The 24,056-nt window shown below is 43.4% G+C and overlaps 1 protein-coding gene and 1 long non-coding RNA gene across 3 annotated transcripts in view; one reads left to right on the top strand and one right to left on the bottom strand.

The window, feature by feature from the left end:
- Positions 1–24,056, bottom strand: part of nlgn4xa (neuroligin 4 X-linked a) — a 163,786-nt gene that overhangs the window by 42,582 nt on the left and 97,148 nt on the right. The window lies entirely within an intron of this gene.
- LOC122872140 lies at positions 10,866–12,860 on the top strand. The gene is made up of 3 exons (XR_006377032.1): positions 10,866–11,040; positions 11,265–11,355; positions 11,860–12,860. It is a non-coding gene; the product is annotated as an uncharacterized LOC122872140 (long non-coding RNA).

The raw sequence follows: 24,056 nt of genomic DNA, 5'->3' as shown, positions 1-24,056 counted from the left end.
GCTCGGCTTTGAGAGAGACACCCCAGCCCTCAGTGTGTGTGGAAGTTTAGCGCCAGTTTAAGTCGTAGCCTTGTTAAAATACATGCTTATTAAAATGTTACGTTACTGATAGTCATCAATAAATGTCTATAGGATCTCATGATGTAGTGCAGCAGCTGTCAGTGGGCCCATGTTTTGTGTTTACTGCCAAGAAGTGAAACTCTCGTTCATGTAACGACAAAGATTTTCTCATTGGTCACTGTGGAGTTAGGCATGGACAGATGAGGTTGTTATTAGCTGAGAGTCCAGCTAAAAAACTTCAAACCAAGTCTTATAACCGCGGTTCAGAGCAGCAGACACACACACACTCCCCCCTGAACAGGTATAATACAGATAGAAAATATTCTGGCACACTAAACAAAATTTTATAGAAAACCATCAAAGTACTTTCAGTCTAATGTCAGATTATTCTCTGTAGGGTAAATCATGAAAATTATACTGTCTCTTTCACAATTATTGAGATCTGGATCTTTTTATTCAGGTAGATATGTACATATTTTCTGCTCTTTGGGCATATACTGTAAGTGAAGGATTAAATAATCGTGAGAGTCCTCACATTTTAGTGTGTTAATTTTAATACTCTTTTGAAAACATTTTCTCTTTTTACCAGAAATACATGACAAAATAAAAGCTTCCTCCCTGTGCAACAAGGTAAGACTGCACCTCCTCTATAACGCAAGGTACGCTTATCATTTTTGCCATTTTACTGCTGAACTGTTATGCCAGCAGTAATGTCAAGTGTGTTATTTGCAGTCAGTAAGTTTAATGGTGGGAAACTTAGTGTGGTCCTTTTTAGATACTGACTTTAACTTTAACATTTCCCACTGCCTTTTTATAGATAGATAGATGCAGAAAATGCAGTTTTTAAATGAAGGTTTTTATTATTAAGGGAAAACAAAATCCAAAACTACATTGCCCTGTGTGACATAGTGATTGCCCCTTAAACTTAATAACTGGTTGGGCCACCCTTAGCAGCAACAACTGCAATCAATTGTTTGCGATAACTTGCAATTAGTCTTTTACAGCACTGTGGAGGAATTTTGGCCCACTCATCTTTGCAAAATTGTTGTAAGTCAGCCACATTGGAAGGTTTTCGAACATGAACTGCCTTTTTAAGGTCATGCCACAGCATCTCAATAGGATTCAGGTCCGGACCATTCAGAGGTGGACTTGCTGGTGTGTTTTGGATCATTGTCCTGCTGCAGAACCCAAGTTTGCTTCAGCTTGAGGTCACAAACAGATGGCCGGACATTCTCCTTCAGAAGTTTTTGGTAGACAGCAGAAATCATTGTTCCATTTATCAGAGCAAGTCTTCCAAGTCCTGAAGGAGCAAAACAGCCCCAGACCATCACACTACCACCACCATATTTTACTGTTGGTATGATGTTCTTTTTCTGAAATAAGGTGTTACTTTTACGCCAGATGTTCTGTGTTTTTGCAATTTGAAGATAATGGCTCTCACTGTGGTTTGCTGGATTCCCAAAGATTTAGAAGTGGCTTTATGCGCCAGCCCGCATGCTGCCTGTTGCCGTAGCTCTGTCTCGTCGTCTTACTTTTTCCAACTTTTAACTTTCCTTTTCCTTCCAAACTTGAGTAACTTGTGTGTAAGTATAATTTAAACTACGCTCTTTACGAAAATGAGGGTAGAAAGTGTTTTGGTAATTTTTTTCGCCGTGAAACTTCTTCTTCTGCTACTCGGTCGGGGCACCGCTGCAGATAAGCTGTTTGGCCTCATTGTTTACACCAGGGCTGAAGCCGAGCGGCATGGCGCCCAGGACTACCGATGTCCCCACTGAGATCTGGAGGAGGACACACCGAGGATGCAGAGGTGGAACGAAGCGGCGAGGGAAGAGAGAGGGGTGCAGACAAAATAGACTTAAGAATAAGAGATTTAAGCCGTGTCTGCCTTCTCTCGTCATAGGCAATGTGAGATCGCTGGCGAATAAAATGGACGAGCTAACGGCGTTAGCCTGGAGTCAGATGGAGTTCCGTGAGTGTAGTTTGATGTGCTTCTCAGACACATGGCTACGGATCATAATGTCCCAGATCATAACGTTTCCATCAACGGCTTTCAGATTGTTCGGGCTGACAGGGATCACACCGGGAGCGGTAAGTGGAATGGTGGCGGGCTTGCTGTTCTGGTCAACAACAGATGGTGTAACCCTGCTCATGTTACTATCAAGCAGAGTATCTGTAGCATGGACATTGAACTGTTAGCTGTGGGACTCCGGCCATATTATCTGCCATGTGAATTTTCACATGCCATTGTTGTGGCTGTTTACCCCCCCCGCTAACCCAGCATTGACGTGCAACGCCATTCACACCGCCATAGCACAACTCCAGACTCAACACCCGAGTGCACTCATATTAATCTCGGGTGACTTCAACCATGTCAGTGTTTCAACAACGCTGACTAATTTCACCCAGTATGTGAGTTGTCCTACTAGAGAGGAGAGGACACTGGACCTGCTGTATGCTAACGTTAAGGATGCATACAGCTCTTCCCCCCTCCCCTCCTGGGTAGGTCAGACCACAACCTGGTTTACCTTAAACCATGCTATGTGCCTTTGGTTAAAAGGCAGCCCGCGACCAGAAGGACAGTGAGGAGATGGTCAGGAGAGGCCTATGAGACACTGCAGGAATGTTTTGAGGTGACAAACTGGGAGGTACTCTGTGAGCCTCATGGAGAGGACATTGATGGTCTCAATGAGTGCATTATTGGCTACATTAACTTCTGTGTGGACTGCAATGTCCCAACCAAAATGGTCCATTGTTATCCAAATAACAAACCTTGGGTAACAAAGGACATCAAGGACATCCTGAATGCCAAGAGGAGGGTCTTTACTGATGGTAATAGGGAGGAGTTGAGGGCAATCCAGGCCGACCTGAAGGTGAAGATCAGGGAGGCCAAGGAGAAGTACACGAGAAGCTGGAGTAGAAACTCCAGCAGAACAACATGAGCAAGGTCTGGAGTGGCATGAAGAGCATCACTGGCTTCAGACTGACTGGCAGCAGAGGAGTTGAAGGCAGCTTGGACAGGGCCAACGAACTTAATCTGTTCTTTAACAGATTTGACACACCGGCTCCTGCTCATCCCCCCTCTAACCCAGCTGCTGTTGGCCCTCAAGCTCCTCTGAGTACTCTGCTCCCCCCTCCCCATCAGGCCAATGGCCCTCTTCACACTAATGACTCCCCTCTCCCCCGCCTGTAACCTCTGCTGTGTGCCTGACTACTGACCAGGTGAGAGGACAGCTGATGAAACTCCACTCAAACAAGGCTGCGGGCCCAATGGAGCTAGCCCCAGGGTGCTAAAAGCCTGTGCCCCCCAGCTATGTGGAGTCCTTCAATATGTCTTCAACCTGAGCCTGAGACTTGAAAGGGTCCCTGTTCTGTGGAAGACATCTTGCCTCGTTCCTGTGCCGAAGACGCCACATCCCAGTGGCTCCAAAGACTACAGACCGTTGGCACTGACCTCCCACATAATGAAGACCCTGGAGAGACTGGTGCTGGAACAGCTGCAGCCCATGGTCAGACCCCTCCTGGACCTCCTTCAGTTCGCCTACCGCTGGTAGTTGAGGACGCCATCATCTTCCTGCTGAACTGCATCCACACCCACCTGGACAAGCCGGCAAGCATGGTGAGGATCATGTTTTTTGACTTCTCCAGTGCTTTCAACACCATCTGGCCAGCTCTGCTGGGTGAGAAGCTGGCAGCGATGCAGGTGGATGCCCCCCTCGTGTCCTGGATTGTGGACTACCTGACTGGCACACCACAGGATGTGCGCCTGCAGCACTGTGTGTCGGACAGCGTGGTCAGCAACACTGGCGCCCCTCAGGGGACTGTCCTCTCTCCCTTCCTCTTCACCATCTACACCACGGATTTCAGCTACCACACAGAGTCCTGCCACCTTCAGAAGTTTTCTGATGATTCGCCTGTGGTGGTGATGAGTCTGAGTACAGGGCTGTGGTGGGGAACTTTGTCTCATGGTGTGAGCAGAACCATCTGCAGCTCAATGCGATAAAGTCTAAAGAGCTGGTTGTGGATCTACGAAGGGCCAAGGCACCAGTGACCCCTGTCTCCTTTCAGGGGGTCAGTGTGGACATTCTAGAGGGTTACAAGTACCTGGGAGTAGACATGGACAATAAACTGGACTGGGCTAAGAAAACTCAAGCTGTTTACAGGAAGGGCCAGAGCCGCCTCTATGTTCTGAGGAGTCCGAGGTCCTTCAACATCTGCCGGACAATGCTGAAGATGTTTTATGAGTCTGTGGTGGCCAGCGCTATCCTGTATGCTGTTGCATGCTAGGGCAGCAGGCTGAGGGTAGTGGACGCTAACAAACTCAACAAACTGATCCGTAAGGCCAGTGACATTGTGGGGGTGGAGCTAGACTCTCTGGCGGTGGTGTCAGAGAGGAGAATGCTGGCCAAACTACATGCCATCTTGGACAGTGTCTCCCACCCACTCCATGACGTGCTGGTCAAACAAAGGAGTACCTTCAGCGGAAGACTCATCCCCCCAAAATGCACCACAGAGCGCCACAGGAAGTCATTCCTGCCTGTGGCCATTTAACTCCTCCCTCTATGTGTCAGTCTGTATGACCCTAAGTCATTAAACTGGACTTTGATCATTACATCTACGCAATACTTCACATAATTGCGCAATATCCTGTATTGTATCCTGTTAATACTCCTGTGAAATATACTTAAATTCCGTATTTATTGATATTGATATTTATTCATACCTCTATTACTGCTGTGCAATATCCTCCATCTCATTATAAATAAGCTACACTTAACTTGGCAGTTCATGTATTAGTACTTTATATCATATTATTATCATCAACCAGTAAACCCACTTGGTACTTAATTTATTTTCTGACCTATATTATAGTGTATTATATTTTTTACCTAGTACTTCTATTCCTGTGTGAACATGTGTGATAGTGAGCTGATGTAGCAAAAGAGTTTCCCCTCAGGGATCAATAAAGTATTCCTGATTCTGTTTAACAGGTGGGGCAATTACTTTTTCACACAGGGCCATGTAGGTTTGGATTTTGTTTTCCCTTAATAATAATAATAATAACAACCTTCATTTAAAAACTGCATTTTGTGTTTACTTGTATTATCTTTGACAAATATTTAAACAGCAGGGGAAAGTTGTAAAGATATCCCAAAGGATTATTTCATAATTTAGTCTAAGATTTCTATCCTATGCATTTGTGTGGATGGAGCAGTCACACTATTAACCAAGTACATAGTGTTTTCACAATGGACATATTCAAATTTCACCTTTTATGAAGGTTATAGTGTTGTTTTTGTTGCTACTGTTTTAGAGAGGTGTTTCCAGAATTTTGTCCAACCAATCAGAGGGTTGTCCAAATATTAACACCTCTCAGTATAACTGTTCAACAGCACCACAAAGTACATCCTCCAAAATGACCATACAGTTATATCAGCACCTCTCTAAAACAGCAGCATCAAAAACTCAACATAAGAACTTTTATTAGAATCTTTATTGCAGGACTGACATAATAAACTGGACAATGAGTTTATGTTTCATGCATTGAAAAGAATTTCGATTTACATGTAATATTAAAAAAAGAAAGCTTGTAAGAACAGGAATTTTGTTATCTGTTATTAATGCTAGATGTGAGATTTTCCTCGATTTGTTTGGATGGAATATAGGTGGCGTGATGAAATTATGTTCATCCAATGATTTCTTTTTTTGGGGTGTAACATTTTCCAGATTGTAATTAAGTTCTAATAAAGATTTTTTTTCACATTTCATTTATATAGTCATTTTCTCATGTGTTTCTTACATTACTGCCACCAAAACATTTATCAGAAACACATAAGACATACCTGATATCAAAGTTAGACGATATTGAGATCTGAATCATGCAAGCCTTTTTCTCTTAATTGTCTATTTATTGCTCCATAAAGGTTGTTAAGGAGAAAACTCTGAGAAGCCTATGAGCACAGCAAAAGAACTGCTGCTTTTCTTGTGTTTCTACTGTTATTCTCGAACTGGACTTTGATTTATTCTTTTGCTCCTTATTTCTCCTGGGGGGGTTAGGAGAAACAGGTCAGAATTCAGTAATCTCCAAATAGGAAGCTGATTTATTTTTGATGAGACAAAGAAAAGACTATTGTGAGGAGCAACATTTTCCTCTGGGAGGAGCTTAATGTAGGTCAGTCATGACAAAGCACAGAGTGGCCACAACCACAAGGTTTGAACAGCACTAAGGCAGATGGTCTAACAAGTGGCCGCACTGATTGATTTTTAGCTATTTTAAGCCACACCCACCCCAACCTCATTTCTGATGCTTCCTGTTTTCTTACAGTGCAGTCGCTTTGCTGCTTTCTCTCGCCTCTGCTTGCATTCTTTTGCTGATATTCTTGTTTCTTCTTTTCTGCTAGAAATTATGAGCAGCGCCTCCTGCATACGTATAAATCATTGGGACTGTAATTTATTCAGATAAAGTAAGCTATTGCCATGTTTTCAGCACTTTTATGAGCTCCTCAGTACTATGTGAGTGCAGCCTACCAAAATAACAAGCCTGTACTGCCGTGACTGGATACTTAGAATCAGAATCAGAAATACATTATTGATCCCCAAGGGGAAACTCTTTTGTTACAGCAGCTCAGTATCACGTCAGTGCACACAGGAATAGAAGTACTAAGCAAAAAATATAATACACTATAATACAGGTCAGATAAATTAAGTACCAAGTGGGTATAAGTATAACATTAAAATAAGTACAAGGTGGATTTACCAGTTGATCATAAGTATGTACGGTATAATAATACAATGTAATAATACAAGTAATAGTGCATGAACTGTCAACTTAAGTCTAGCTTATTAAGATTATTATGAGACGGTGGATATTGCACAGTAGTAATAGAAGTATAAATAAATATCAATAAATAGGGAATTTAAAACTGAAAAGAGTATATTGCACAGCAGTATTAACACAGAATATTGCACAATTATGTCAAGTATTGCAGTGATGTTAATGATCAACGTCCAGTTTAAGATGGCATGTAGTTTGGCCAGCATCCTCCTCTCTGACACCACTGACAGAGAGTCCAGCTACACGCCCACAATGTCACTGGCTTTACGGATCAGTTTGTTGACCCTGTTAGCATCCGCTACCCTCAACCTGCTGCCCCAGCATGCAACAGCATAAAGTCATCTGAAGTCACCTGAGATTAATATGAGTGAACTCTGGTGTTGAGTCTGGAGTTGTGCTATGGCGGTGTGAATGGCGTTGCACGCCAATGCCGGGTTAGCAGAAGGGGGGATGTCAACAGCCACAACAATGGCATGTGAGAATTCACGTGGCAGATAATATGGCCGGAGTCCCACAGCTAACAGTTCAATGTCCGGGCTACAGATACTCTGCTTGATAGTAAGGTGGCCAGGGTTACACCATCTGTAAGCCTTTCCGCTTACCACTCCCGGTGTGATCCCTGTCGGCCCGAACAGTCTGAAAACCGTCGATGGAAACGTTATGATCCGGGATATCCTGGTGTAGCCATGTTCCTGAGAAGCACATCAAACTACACTCACAGAACTCGTCTGACTCTGGGCTAATGCTGTTAGCTCTTCCCTCGCAGCTTCGTTCCACCTCTGCATCCTTGGTGTGTCCTCCTCTAGGTCTCAGTGGGGAGATCGGTTGTCCTGGGCGCCATGCCGCTCAGCTTCAGCACGATCAGCTGTTCCCTGGTGTAAACAATGCGGCCAAACAGCTGATCTGCAGCGGTGCCCTGACCAAGTAGCAGGAGAAGAAGTTTCACGGCTAAAAAAAGTACAAAAACACTTTCTACTCTCATTTTCGTAAGAGCATAGTTTAAATTATACTTACACACAAGTTACTCAAGTTTGGAAGAAAAAGGAAAGCTAAAAGTTGGAAAAAGTAAGACGACGAGAAAGAGCTACAGCAACAGGCAGCATGCACGTTGGGGTATGCACACTAGTTTAGCTAAAGCTCATTAGCAACAAGATGTCTCCCTTCTCCACAGACTTTCAGACATCTACAGAAAATTGCAGTGCTAGAAACCAAAATCCACCGGCTACGTGAGTAAGTGAACGTGGAAGTGAATGTGGTAATGACATCACTTTACTATGGACTCAAAGCAGTGAACAAGAGCAAGTGTCCATCGCCCTGAGATTTGTAATGTGACTGGCTGGCCTGCAATATCATCCAGGCAGAACACCTCTTCAACCCCTGTTCTTAGTAGGACACAGCTGTGAAAAGGGAGAGTTAGCAACAAACCTCCCCAACAACCAAATGTGCAACTGCAGAACAAATTTGCTCCACTGTTGCAGGACCCTGGAACTCTGTCTGATTAGGACATGTGGAAAATATCAAACTGCACATAGGGACCAATGATGTTGTGAAACAACAGCCTGAAGTGCTGAAACGAGACTTTATTGATCTGTTGTGTTACGTTTTTTTTTGGCGGACCCAGAAGCAGACACAGAGACAAAGGGCGCAGTTAAGTAAAAGGTTTAATGAACCATGATGGTAAGATGTAGGGGTTACCAGTCAGAAGAGGAGTTGAGAGATTCAGCAGATTGTTGGCACTGAACACATGAACACACTTTATTGACAATTTGAACTTTTTCTGGGATTGCAGACATCAAGTCAGAAGCAAAATTGTTCATCCCAAAACGTTTTTTTTTTCCTGCATCACCCATCTGTTCCCTCTGCCAAGGACAAGAGACAAGAAGAATCAAAACAGGAGGCAGACATAACAGCGCGGCAGAAACCTTGAAGGATAGCTACCTCAGCCCCTGCCTGAAGAGAGCTTTAATCATCAGAGAAATCAGAGCAGAGAGGAGGAGGAGGAGTCTCCACCCCCCTCACCCCCCAAACCCCATCCAAGTCATTCTCATCTCCAGTCACCCTTTCTCCCTCCTCCCTCCTCTTGGAGTTCACTGACCAAATGAAAGAGCTGGTCACTGCTGGAACCCCCTCCCCTTCCCTCGCCCTACTCCCATTTTCTCTCCCTTAAACCCCCCTCAGCATCCACTTCCACCATTGGCTTTAAGTCCTCAGCCAGTTTTGACACATTTGTCATAGTTAGGCTTGGTTAAACTTGGTTAGATCAAGATAACAGTGCAGCTGTTCTTATTGAGTCTGCTCCTCCCAACAGCAGTTTTAGAGTGCATAAGAAAGGAGGTGGAGTTGCCATTTTGTTTAATTATTCCCTCCAATGCAAGAAGATGTATTATGGATTTAGCTTCTTTTGAATATGTGGCTCTTCAGTTGAATTCCTCTTCTCAAGCTATATTTCTAAATACTACAGGCCAACTAAATACTGTGTGTCTATAATCTGTATTGACTTTGACTGTGTAGTCGTTGTTGGTGATTTTAACATCCATGTTGACAAGTTCAGGGACAGAGGGACTAAAGAACTGTGTTTTGTTCTTGATAACTATGGACTGACTCAGCATGTGACAGAGCCCACACACAACAAGGGACACAATGAAATTAATCATCTCAAAGGGTCTGAACATTTCTAAGGTTGTGGTGACCAAACATTGCACCCACTAAGGTGAAGGCTGTCTTTGGTAAGAAAAGAGAAATGCCACACTGGTAAGAATAGAAAAAAAAGAGTCGTAAAGCAACGCAGGTGGCGAAAAACACATCTCCAGGTTCATTATGACATCTATGAAGAGAGACTTCGCTTTTATAATTTAGAACTGAAAAATGCAAGGTGTCCTTCTTCTCTGACATAAAAAACAATAATAATGCACATGCAATGTTTGCTACTGTCGAAAGGCTAACAAACCCTCCTGTGTCAGTAGCATCTCAACTTATATCTCCCAGGGCCTGCAATGAGTTTGCCTCCTTCTTCACTGACAAAGAAAAAATAGACAGGTAGTCAGTTCCTCCATAACTTGTTAAGGATTTGTGTTGTCCCTGTTTCCAATTGAAATCAATTCAAATAGCATGACACAATCTGATCCTATTAATCATAAAAACTCATTATACAACATCTGAAATCCTGCTGCCTTGATATTCTGCCAACAGGCTTTTTCAAAAATGTTTCTGATTGCATGTCCTTAGATCTTCTACAAATTGTCAACATGTTTCTTCTCTCAGGTGTCTTCCCGAAGGCCCTGAAAACTACAGTCATCAAGCCACTCTTAAAAAAGAACAATCTAGACACGTCACTAATGAACAGTTATAGGCCCATATCAAACCTCTCACTTATTACTAGGCTGACTGGAAAACTGGGTGGGACTTTCTGTCACAGTATTAATCTGGTTTGAATCCCACCTAAAGAACAGGGACTATTTTGTGTCTATAGGTAATTAATGTGAGCAGACAAACATTACATGTGGAGTTCCCCAAGGCTCCATTCTGGGGCTTCTTCTGTTTAACATTTACATGCTACCACTGGATCAGATTATGGAAAACAACAAAATATGTTACCATAATTATGCAGACACACACATTTACATAACAATGTCACCAGGGGACTATGGTCCAATACATGCACTGAGTAAGTGCACTGAACAAAGTTAATGTGGCGAGATTCGATTGTATGCATCCTGTTGCAGTCATGTAGTCTTGCATTGCATTACAAACAAGACAGAGTCCCACTTGGTAAATGTCACTTTTGCACTAGGAACTTATATCGTAGAACAGAAAACAGTGTCCAGATGACTACGACTGAAACCTTTTCTACGATAGAACACTCCTGGACGAATGAGGGACTACACCGTCTTATTTTGTAGGAACTTATAGTGAATTTACAAGCTTCTGGTATGTTACAACACAAGATACACTCATAGTCAAATGCTTGATAAAAATGATTTATTATTGTTGCACTGTTTGCAGCTTTTATAACTACACATTTTAGATGATGTTGGAGTAAACTATTGTTTCCTGCATACAGGCCCGCACATCACTACAGTTAATTGCAACAAAGATTGCCAAAGAATTGTCAAAGAATTGTCTTTGAGGACTCTTCAGCAGAAGGACAGGTTTGTTGATAAGATTTAATAATGTGCTGTTGCAGCCTTTAGTAGTTGTACTGATAATGTAATATTGCTATTACATATAATCAATGTAATCACTGTAATTAATAATTACTTTTTAATTTTCTTATTTCATATTGGTTTCATTAAGAAAAATTCTGTTACAGCTGTCCAGGCTACTGTGTCCTGTAAAGACTTTGGTTTTGGCACATCTACTGTTCCCTTTGCAGCTCCTCAGCCCTTTCAGTGATGTGGAGAAGCTGAGCCATCACCACCGAGGTCTTCCACAGTGTAATCCTATGGTTCTAAGTAAAGAGCATGGTAGGTGTAAGTACTTAGAATATAACAGAGAATATGACAATGTAAAAAAAAATAAAATAAGGAAAACTATTTTAAGTGTTCAAAATATGCACATGATCATGCCTATTTGAACTAAAAAAACTTTCCAAATGGCACAACACTTTTATCAGGCTACATCAACAGAATGATCCTTATAGAAAGTGAATTAGAGAAGAAAAATATCTAAATGTCAGTAACTATGGTCGGAATGCATAGTATGCTATAACAAGCTAGATTCAATAATTACACGATTACAATGGGCAGGTCCCTTCACTGGTCATTGAATTGGATTAAAAATTTGGTTCAGTCGTTTTGGTTTCCTCTTGTCATACTGTAATCACCTTGACATTAGCACTGTGATCACCACACGCCCTGTTAAATACATGCTTTTCATTCATTCAAGACCAAATTTATCTGCAGTTGGACATGGTTGGTTCTGATAAAACATGACTGTATAATGTACAAATAACATGCCATGTTTTACAGATCATCTGAGTGACCTGATGAAGCTTGTGTTTGATAAGGTGTTCCTGGACCCACCAGACTCTCCTCACAGTATGAGAAACCATCAGAAGAGGAAGTTATTTCTGGGCAGGTGTCATGCTTCAGTAAAGCAAAGACCTAAAGACAACACAGTGTCCACAGCCAGCAGCATCAGGAAAGTCTCAGTATCCACAGAAAGACGCGTCAGGATGACCACTGGGACCTTAGAGTGCCATTACCAGCTGAGCTGAACTTCAGCATACAAGAAACCCTTTACCTCAGTGGATGACATGTTCTGGGCAGTTTACATACAAGTTATGGCTATGCTAGTTTGTGCATTATATACAGTATACCCAATTTACAGTATATTTACATTGCATTGGCTATAAATAAAGTGCTTTATTTTTAAGGAGGATTTTGGTCATTTTTCATAGTAGTAAGGGTCCTGAGGTATCATGTTGTTTCACAAAGGTTTTATGTAATTACACTGTTTTAACGGGTGATATGATTTTGTGCATTTAGAATTGTGGAAAAACTGGTCCATTTAACATCCTGACAATGAAAACCAAAAAGAGTTTTAGTAGTAATCCTTTACTACAGGTAAGGGTGCGTCTACTCAATACTGAGCAAAGGGTCTGAATACTTATGACCATTTATATATTAGTTTTTCTTTTTTAATAAATTTGCAAAAATTTCTACATTTCAGTTTTTTCTGTCAAGATGAGTTCCCCAATTTTTTGGAAGTGCAACAAAAAATTGCTGGAGTACCGCTTTAAAATTACCAGCATGCAGACTAAAATCACTGTATTTTTGAGTGTGGTACTGATGGACATGCGTTCTCCCACCATGTACCACACAGCATAAATGGAGTAGCTACTTACAGTTAGAAAATGTGCAATAATTTCATAGGGATACAGCTAGGGGAATGAAAAAAAGAAAGAAGAAATCATTTCTGTTTAGTTTTCAAAATGGCAATAAAAATCCAATGTGGTTAGTTCAAAATGGTAAAGCATCAATGAAGTATTTTATACGAACAGCCAAAATAATACATTGTCAACATCAGTATACAGACATAGCTGCATTTCTTAAAACCTGCAACTCTACTCCATGTGGTCAAATTGAACAAGTCGATGAAATGTTGGCATTTTGTAGACACAAGAGATTTTCACCTGACAACAGAAATGTGTTTGCAGAGCCATATAGCAGCACAATCACTCAGCTCCATTTGGAGCTGCTGAATTGACTTAATCTTCACAAAACATCTGAGTTGAAATTTAAAATAAATTTTTACCAAGTCCTGAAAATACCATCAGAGTGTTATCTAAATGCCACAGCATGTTATTGTACACAGTTTAATGTTAAAAAGTAGCAGTATCAGATGACAGCAGAGCAGTGTAAGTAACACAAATGACAGAGTGAAATGGCACTGCAGCTCTATGGACAGACCGTGACCTGGCAGAATGCCAAGTGCTTGAGCTTTGAGGACAAAATGTTCACAGGCCAGAGAGCCATATGAGCCAATGCATGTGTTAAATTTCATGACATCAGTCATAGTGCTAATGGATTTTATTTTTTCTTTTGAACTCAAAGTTGCCAGAAGCAAACCAAGTTGTGGGCTTTGTTATATTCTTGATATCGATTTGGAATTTTATAGTTACATTCCGTATAGCATGTGTAATATTACAACAAATACTGAAATATTGTGTACAGTTAATGTAATAAGAAATGACTACCTGACATTTGTGGTCACATAAAATAAATGTTTGACAAGTACTTTTCTTAGCATGAAGCTTTCTGGCCTCATTGACTCTTGTCACTTCAAGTCTCATATCCAGATGTGATTTAATAGACTTTTGGTCAGTCTCCACACCTCACCGCCAACTCCACCTCGCAGCCAGTACAGGTCTACACTGCACCACCTGTTCCTCGCCTCACAGACCTGTTTGCCTGTCCAAATCCACGCGGCATCCAACCCTAGTCAGACGGGTGACCGCTACTTCAGTCTCCACTCCGGAGCCATCGCTACTTTCCAAGTAGCCAAGTACGACGCCAAAGGCTTCACTCGGGAGTGAATTGATCTGTAAAGACTTCGAGTGTGTTCTGCATCTGTGGGTTTGAAATATCGTACACTACCACGGAACAATCTGGCCACTATGAACCCAGCAGACAGCAACCCGGAAGTAGCACCCTACCATCGAGCGCTGACCGACCAAGGGATTCTTCTTGGACAGCATGAGCAGCTTATCCGGGCTCTGACAGACAGCAACCAGGTCATGGTCACCACCGCTCCAGGACTGCTACGCCTTGGACCAGAGTCCCTTTTCCGGAGAAATTACCTGCTGTCTGGGTTTTTTGTTGCAGTGCTCCTTGGTCTCCTGCCAGCGTCCGGTCACGTTCTCTTCCGATCAGCGTAACATCTGCGGGCGAATGTTTCTATTGTGGCCGCCGGGGCCACTTCCTGGCTACATGCCTCGTGAGGCCAAAAGATTAGGCTCACCAGTTGTAGTGGGGGTTCTTGTGAGCCACGACAACCCCCGCCAGCCGGAACCACCTCGAATACAAATCCCGGCCACTCTTTACCACCTACGCGGATCCCTTCCTTTGCTAGCCCTGGACCACTCGGCAGCTGAAGACAACTTCCTGGACATGGAACTAGCTCGACAGGCGGGCTTCCCCATCGAGACTTTACAGTGGCCACGGGAGGTTGAGGCACTGGATGGCAGACCCCCAGCCCAGGTAACCCATTGCACCGTCCTGGTATCCATGGTACTATCCGGCAACCACCACGAAGATATCCACTTCCAGCTCATCTCGTCACCTCGTACACCCCTAGTTCGGGGCTACCCATGGCTGCATCGACATAACCCACACTTCAACTGGAAGACAAGGAGAATCCTGAGCTGGAGCCCCTACTGCCTCTCCACCTGTCTGCCCTCCTTCTGAGGTCAAGACACCACCACCCAAACCGGCACCCCAGGACCTAGCCTCGATTCCGGAGGAATATGACGACCTGCGAGAGGTTTTTGGCAAAGACTTGGCCCTGTCTCTACCACCACATCGCCCCTATGACTGCCTCCTTCCCAGAGTTCCTCTGCCATCTAGCTGACTCTACAACTTGTCTTGACCCAAACGGGAGGCCATGGAGACATATATAAGAGACTTATTGCAGGTAGGCCTCATTCGGGCTTCCTCCTCACCTGTGGGGGCGTGTTTTTTCTTTGAGGCGAAGAAAGACAAAACACTGTGACCCAAGTACAAACAAGTACCCTCGGCCTCTCATCAACTCAACCTTCGAACCTCTCCATGGGGCCACCATGTTCACTAAACTGGACCTCTGCAACGTCTATCACCTGGTCCGAATACGGGAGGGGGATGAATGGAAAAACGCCTTCAACACGCCCCTGGGCCACTTTGAATACCTGGTCATGCCATTCGGGCTCACCAACGCACCGGCGGTGTTCCAAGCCCTGGTCAACGACGTCCTCCGACTTCTTGAACCGCTTTGTGTTTGTCTACCTCGACAACATCCTCATCTTCTCCCGAGACCCAGCCAGTCACGTCATTCATGTCCGTCAGGTCCTACAGCTACTCCTGGAAAACCAGGAGGATGGACCCAGCCAAGGTAAAAGCATCCAACATTACAGTCGTGTGGCAGTTCCACTCACCAAGCTTAAGGCCCTGTTCACCTCCGCTCCTATTCTGATCCAACCGATCCTGCATGCCAATTCACAGTTGAGGTGGATGCGTCAGACGTGGGAGTTCCTGGGACTCTCCCAGTACTCCAACACCGACCAGAGACTCCATGCTTGTGCCTTCTTCTCCCAACGACTCACCCCCACCGAACGAAATTATGATGTGGGCAACAGAGAGCTATTGGCTGTAAAAATGGCGTTGGAGGAGTGGCACCACTGGCTAGATGGAGCAGAGCAACCATTCATAGTCTGGACAGACCACAAGAATATTGAATACATTCGATCAGCTAAGAGACTCAACTCATGCCAGGCACAATGGGCAATGTTTTCGGGCATTTCAATTTCACTAAGAGTGGGTCTAAGAACATCAAGGCCGACACACTATCCCGTCAAGATCTTTCCCTGGACAATGAAACTGGATCAGACACTATTCTGCCTCCCACCTGCGTGGTAGCTGCCCTTACATGGGAAATAAACATCCGGGCCTTTGTGGCTGCCTGTACTCTCTGTGCTCGAGGGAAGTCCTCATTGGCCACCAGCCGGTCTGTTGCAACCACTCCTGGTCCCCAGTCGCCCATGGTCCCACATCGCCCCAGATTTTGTTACCGGTCTGCCTCTGTCACAGGGTAACACCACCATCCTTACCATTGTGGATGTTTTCTCCGGTCGACCGAGAAGAACCGTCAAATCACAGACCGACACTGAATGCCAGCACCCACATACAGTATGAACCAGGTCAGAGTGTCTAGAAATATCCCTTTATGGACCGAGTCTAGAAAACTGTTCTGCAAAACTGCATTGATTGCATCATTAACCCATCTGCTGTCAGACTTAAGTTACCCCGCTCCATGAAGGTCCATCCTACCTTTCATGTGTCTCAACTCAAGCCAGTCTCTTCCAGCACTCTGTGCCCTCCTTCCTCCCTCCTACCACCCGCCTGGGTCATTGACGACCACCCAGCCTTCTCTGTGAGGCCTCTCATGGACGTGCGCTGCCATGGGAGGGGGTTCCAGTACCTCGTAGATTGTGAGGGATATGGTCTAGAGGAGCAGTCCTGGGTCCCCCACTCCTGCATCCCCGCATTTGCATTTACACTTGTGTTCAATGTGGTCGCAATGTGTCCCTGACCACCTCTGGAGGTGGTTTTTTGATCAAATCGCAATCTGTCCTCAATGCGCCTTTCATGTGGTCTACTATCTGATTGCAATCCAATCACCCAAAACACATTTTAATGCAAGGTGTAAAGGGGGTCTACATGGCTAAGTGTAAATGTAAGTGTATTAAATCACATCTGGATTTTATGTGGATACGAGACTGAACCTAAGTTATTGTACTTGGCCCAAACACCTCCGAGACACATTATCTAAAGATATAGTTGCTCTAGTTGGCACTGCCCTGGACTCCAGCACCACCATAAGGAACCTCAGAGTTATCTTTGTTCAGGATTTATCCTTTAACTCCCACATGAAACAAACTTCAAGGACTACCTTCTTTCACCTAGATAACATTGCAAAAATCAGGCACATCCTGTCTCAAAATGATGCCACAAAAAATTATCCATGCATATGTTACTTCTAGCCTGGTCTATTGCAATTCCTTATTATCAGGCTGCCCGAATAAGTCCCTTAGGAATCTCCAGTTGATCCAGAATGCTGCAGCATGTGTACTGACAAGAACTAGGAAAGAGATCATATTTCTCCAATATTAGCTTCTCTGCACTGGCTTCCTGTAAAATCCAGAATAGAATTTAAAATCCTTCTCCTCACCTACAAAGGTCTTGATGGTCAGGCACCATCGTATCTTAAAGAGCTCTTAATACCTTATTACCCCACTAGAACACTGTGCTCCCAGAATGCAGGGTTACTTGTGGTTCCTAGAGACTCCAAAAGTAGAACGGGAGCCAGAGCCTTCAGTTATCAAGCTCCTCTCCTGTGGAATCAGGTCCCAGTTTGGGTTCGGGAGACAGATACCATCTCTACATTTAAGAGTAGATTTAAGACTTTCCTCTTTGACAAAGCTTATAGTTAGGGCTGGATTAGGTAAGTCCTGAACCATCCCTTAGTTATGCTGCCATAGACATAGCCTGCTGGGAGACTTCCCATAATGCACATCTTTCCTCTCTCCTCTTCTCCCACTCTCTGTATATATTTTTATCCCACTACTGCATGTTACTAACTCAACACCTTGTCTTTCCCGTAGTTTTGTGCTTTCTTGTCTCTCTCCTCTCTCCTTCTGCTGCTTTCAGCAGATATTTCTGCCTGGAGAGCTGCAGAGCCTGGATCTGTGATTGTGGTCCACCTGCTGCCCCTGTGTTCCTGCTAGACAACTGCTACAACAATTGTTATTATTAGTCTTATTACTACTATTTGTAGTAGGTTATTTATTTCTTATTTGAACATTTTAATTCTACTTTATTATCCACCTTATTGTAGTGTTTACGCACAAACTACTTTAATCTGCTCACCTTGCTTTTCCCAATCTTTGATGAGCCTCGATGAAGCTAGACAGGAAGTCAATGTCAATATCAGTATTTCATCTTTCTGTAGTACATAGAAATGTATTCTTTTTCTAACATGACTTCATGCTGCATTACTATAGATTATATAGAACTTGCATTCTGTACTGTTACTTTGCAAAAAACAGAATCCAAAAGAATTAAAATTAGTCATCAAATAATACAGTACAAAAGTATTTACTGAAAAAATTACTTGAGTGGCGAGTAACTTAAGAAATAAAACAAAATGAAGAAAAAACACTGGCACACTACTGTCTTTTCCCCAAGTCCTTTATTTGATGTGGATATGACTGGAATTATTTCAATTATTTTATGTATTCCTCAGGTAAAGGTAAAGAAGTGAACGTACACCTGTATGTATTTGTGATAAAATATCAAGTCATCAGATGTCTCTCCAATCACATGGAGACAATAAGATTAGAGAAGAGACCAAGTCAGTCTCTTAAATTTCTGAAAATTTCTCACATCAGATGACACATTTAGGTTAATTAGGAGAAATAAATTGCCTGTGTTCACTTCTTAATTTTTACCTTAGGAAGACCATCTGTGGTTTAAACGTTAGGTAACACTTTATTCGAAGGTGGGTTCTAAGACTGACATGACGCCGTCATAACCATGACATGACACCTGTCATGAACATGAAGGAGTTTGTATGTTTGTCTCATGAAAAAGATTTGTGTATTGGTTAATGTCAAGTTGTCATAACAAAGACATTTTTGTCTTGGTTACAAAGACATCTCAAACAATGTCAACTTTGCATTAAAAGTGACACAATTGACCAAATTACAGTTAATGACAACAGTCATAAACCTTCATAAACACTCCTTTATGTTCATGACAGGTATCATGTTATGGTTATGAGGGTGTCATGTCAGTCTTATGAACCCACCTTCAAATAAAGTGTTACTAAACGTTATATCAGTTATGTCCACATGAAATAAAAGTAGTTTGTCTTTTTTGTTCATGTGCATAATTAGGTCTCTCTTTTCTGTCTCTTCATCAGGCTACACCAATGAGCTTGACTAGTTAAATGCACACCACTCCATCATTAGCTTGAATATTTACATTACGGCGGAAAGCAGAAGTAGTAGTAATTTTGAAGCATGATATGCTGTGTGTATATATATTATTAAACTTATTAGCACACACACCGCTCTCTGTGAGCTCAGTGTCAGCACGGTTCTCTGATGACCTCAGACCAGTGTTCAAAACTGGAGACTACTGCACTGTGCGCTGCTAATTCATCTGTAAATATTAGCTGCTAGCACTATTTAACAGCTTCAGCCATTATGCTGCTTTGAACAGAGTCATGTAGAGGCGTGACTGCAACAGGATAACAGAGCGACAGCAGACATGGGACCAGCTGACCACCTGCCGCTTAATGGTTCATGAATGCATAAAACAATAAATAAATATTAGTAGCGAGATAAATGTATCCAAATGTAACACAGTAAAAGTAATAATTTTTCTCTAAAAATCTACTCAAGTAAGAGTAAAAAGTATGCTGCATTAAAACTACTCTGACAAGTACAATTTACTCAAAAAGTGACTTGAGTACATGTAACTCGTTACTACCCACATCTGGAAGTAAGTAACAGTGCACAGTAATGGAAAAAGTTAAAATAGTTAATTAGCTGCTTAATAAAGTTGCAGCAAGACAAAACTGCAGAGCATGTGTTGTTGAACATGGTTGATGATATTATTCAAGGCAGCACTGTGTCTGTGAGCTCTTTTTAATGGATTTTTGGGACTTTTGGGAGGTAGGGAGAACCTGCTTTAGTAGTGTCTGAGCGGCAAATACATTTCAGGTTTTTTCATAGGCATTAATGATGATGACACTGGTGTCATCCTCTAAAATACCTTCAAATACATCTAGTCTGTGGAGACGTAGCCTAGCCAACCACAGCTAATCTGCAGCTTATGTTTAAGACGTTGTAGAGGAATGTCTACATTTGTCTTTTTCAGTCATTATCATAATGTCATTCTTAGTGTGACTCATTGCTCTGTTGTCATCCAAAATCTGCCACATGATGTGACCCTCAAATACACCGGCGTAGGCTGACACACTCTGACAGCTGTGGTGTGTTTGTTTCACTGGTGTACTGTCAGTCTGGGGAGGTTAAATTTAATACCAGGCATGCCCCATGAGGGCATCAATGCTTCATCCTAATTACAGACCTCAGTCGCGAGAAAACGTCTGACTTTGATTGTCTTCTCTTCACCTTCCCCCATCCCTGTGATTATGCTTGAAGCCTGGTGGGTGACTTCATATCTGACAGACAGGAGGTTTGAACGTGGCTACGGCTGAGCTGAGCTGACCTTGCAGAGCTTATCCCAAACCATTCCCTTCCCATCATTCCCTCTGATAATTGACATTTCATGTGAGAGCCACGGGAGAGATTATCTTCTGGACAAATAAGTGCTATTACTCTCATGTTGTCAGTGTGCGCTGCCTCTCGCCATAGGACAAGATAGAGGACCACTACTTTTTTCTTTCCTGCTGTATTAAAATTATAGATGGCATACAAATGTGCATATTATTTGCTGGTTTCACTTTATTTTTGTGATTACAACCATCTGTTTCCCTGAGTGAGACACTGGAAAAGCAAGGCTTTGGCTGCTCCATTTACTGTGACTGTGGACTCACAGGAATGTTTATTTGAGCTTTTATGCCCAAATGTCATTAGTGCTGAGTGCTGTGAACCAGAAAAGTGTGTCTATAACCCTATAAAATAACCCACGGTTCTATCAAAGTCAAAAAACGAAACTGCGTTTCAGTTTTAGTGGAGCATCGTTGTTTTAGTTAGGAAGAGTCAGGGATTTGTTTCATGATTTGGTGCTGAGGCCTGTCATGTTGACAAAAGTGTCCAATTAAGTTGTTCTGTTACATTTTGTGTTTCACGCTGATCTCAATGATCTGGATCTTGCCGTTAAATCTCATTCAGCGGCTATTGAGTGGCTATTGCAGTGCCTTGTTGGATATGTTGCATTGTGGAAAAAGTTGAGCCAGGTTCAACTTTTTTGCCGGAGCTCTCTCATTGGCACCCCTACAGCTCCAACGCAGTGGTGTCATTGAAATAAATGCCTTAGTGTATCTTAGTAAGCTACACTTAACTTGACAGTACATGCACTACTACTTATTACTTATATTATTACCTTGTAATATTATACTGTGCATACTTATCATCAACCAGTAATCTTTCAGAGTTTGATGAAGTCACAGTTTACTGAATTCCATTCACTAGCCTAATAAAATACTGTACTCTACAAATACATCTTACCCCCCTCCCCTATTGATTGAAATGTAGCCTAATGTGCGCTTCCATGGTGCTGCCATTGTTGTGTGACGTCAGACAACTGCTTCTTCATGAAGGGGCAGATGGATTTGCCCTGAGTTACAAGTAGGAACTCTGACTTTGAATGGCATTCCAATGTACTGTTTCCGTGTTCCGAGTTCCGTGTTGTCTGGAACTCAGCACAATCCATCTACCCTGACTTCATGAAGAAGCAGTTGTCTGACGTCACACAACAATGGCAGCACCATGGAAGCTACATTGGGCCCACATTTTTCAAACTCCACACTCGCTGTTTTTGATGCAGTGTCTCCATTATAATTTACAGTCTCCAAGCCCAAGCTGATAACATTCACTATCATGAAGTGACATAATATCATGATGTAGTTACTCCTTCTGACTTAGTGTGTTGTTAGAAAGAGTATTTTGTCAGTTCTGAAGATGGCAAACAAGCGTATTTCCCAAAATGTCAGTGTTCCTTTAAAATTGAAATTTGACAGGAAAAGAGAAATCAGATTTCTCTATGTGTACTACAGATGCATTATAATAGCAGGTGTAAATATAATCCAGGTCCATGGAGTATAACAGTGAGCCCTGTTGTTTTTAATGTGACCTTATCTCTGAGCACCTCCACAGGAGTTTTGGATGAGATCTTCACTTTCATTCAGGAGCATGCAGACATGGATCTGATGCATTTCTATGTGATTACAATCCGGTCACCAGGGACATGAGATAATGCAGGTGATGGAATGGTTTCTGTGGTTCACTGTGACATTTGATTGCTTATTTTTTTTTTACGTGCATGCTGCCTGTTGCCGTAGCTTCTTCTCGTTGTCTTACTTTTTCCAACTTTTAGCTTTCATTTTTCATCAAAGTAACTTGAGTAACTTGTCTGTAAGTATAATTTAAACTACGCTCTCACGAAAATGAGAGTAGAAAGCGTTTTGGTACTTTTTTTCACCGTGAAACTTTATCTCCTGCTATTCGGTCAGGGCACCGCTGCAGATCAGCTATTTGGCCGCATTGTTTACACCAGGGAACACTTGTTCACACTGAAGCCAAGCGGCATAGCGCCCAGCACAACCAATTACCCCACTGAGATCTGGAGGAGGACACACCAAGGATGCAGAGGTGGAACGAAGCGGCAAGGGAAGAGAGAGGAGTCTAGACAAAAGTGACTTAAGAACAAGAGATTTAAGCCATGTCTGCCTTCTCTCGTAATGGGCAACGTGAGATCACTGGCGAATAAAATGGACAAGCAAACAGCGTTAGCCTGGAGTCAGACGGAGTTCCGTGAGTGTAGTTTGATGTGCTTCTCAGAGACATGGCTACACCAGGATATCCCGGATCATGTTTCCATCGACGGCTTTCAGACTGTTCGGGCCAACAGGGATCACACCGGGAGCGGTAAGCGGAAAGGCGGCGGGCTTGCTGTTCTGGTCAACAACAGATGGTGTAACCCTGGAAATGTTAGTATCAAGCAGAGTATCTGTAGCCCGGACATTGAACTGTTAGCTGTGGGACTCCGGCCATATTATCTGCCACTTGAATTCTCACATGCCATTGTTGTGGCTGTTTACATCCCCCCATCTGCTAACCCGGCATCGGCGTGCAACGGCATTCACACCACCATAGCACAACTCCAGACTCAACACCCGAGTGCACTCATATTAATCTCAGGTGACTTCAACCATGTCAGTGTCTCAACAACACTGACTAATTTCACCCAGTATGTGAGTTGTCCTACTAGAGAGGAGAGGACACTGGACCTGCTGTATGCTAACGTTAAGGAAGCATACAGCTCCAGGAAACTCCAGCAAAACAACATGAGAAAGGTTTGGAGCAGCATGAACAGCATCACTGGCTTCTGACCGACTGGCAGCATAGGAGTTGAAGGCAGCTTGGACAGGGCCAACGAACTTAATTTGTTCTTTAACAGATACGACACACTGGCTACTGCTCATCCCCCCTCTAACTCAGCTGGTGTCGGCCCTCAAGCTCCTCTGAGTCCACTGCTCCCCCCTAGGAGAGTCCTACTCCCCCCTCAACTGGCGCTCAGGCTAACGGCCCTCTTCAGACTGATGACTCTCCCCCTCCCCGCCTGTAACCTCTGTTGTGTGCCTGACTGCTGACCAGGTGAGAGGACAGCTGATGAAACTCCACTCAAACAAGGCTGCAGGCCCTGATGGTGTTTGCCCCAGGGTGCTAAAAGCCCTTGCCCCCAGCTATGTGGAGTCCTTCAACATGTCTTCAACCTGAGCCTGAGTCTTTAAAGGGTCCCTGTTCTGTGGAAGACATCTTGCCTCGTTCCTGTGCTGAAGACGCCGCGTCCCAGTGGCTCCAAGGACTACAAACTGGTGGCACTGACCTCCCACATAATGAAGACCCTGGAGATACTGGTGCTGGAACAGCTGCGGCCCATGGTCAGACCCCTCCCCTTCAGTTCGCCTACGAGCCCCGGTTGGGAGTTGAGGATGCCATCATCTTCCTGCTGAACCGCATCCACACCCACCTGGACAAGCTGGCAAGCACGGTGAGGATCAAGTTTTTTGACTTCACCAGTGCTTTCAACACCATCCAGTCAGCACTGCTGGGTGAGAAGCTGGCAGCGATGCAGGTGGATGCTCCCCTCGTGTCCTGGATTGTTGACTACCTGACTGGAAGACCACAGCATGTGCGTCTGCAGCACTGTGTGTCGGA

Source organism: Siniperca chuatsi, linkage group LG24, assembly GCF_020085105.1.
Source record: "Siniperca chuatsi isolate FFG_IHB_CAS linkage group LG24, ASM2008510v1, whole genome shotgun sequence".
Classification (NCBI taxonomy): Eukaryota; Metazoa; Chordata; class Actinopteri; order Centrarchiformes; family Sinipercidae; genus Siniperca; species Siniperca chuatsi.
Note: the sequence above shows the minus strand (reverse complement) of the source record. Positions and strands in the feature narration are given on the sequence as shown.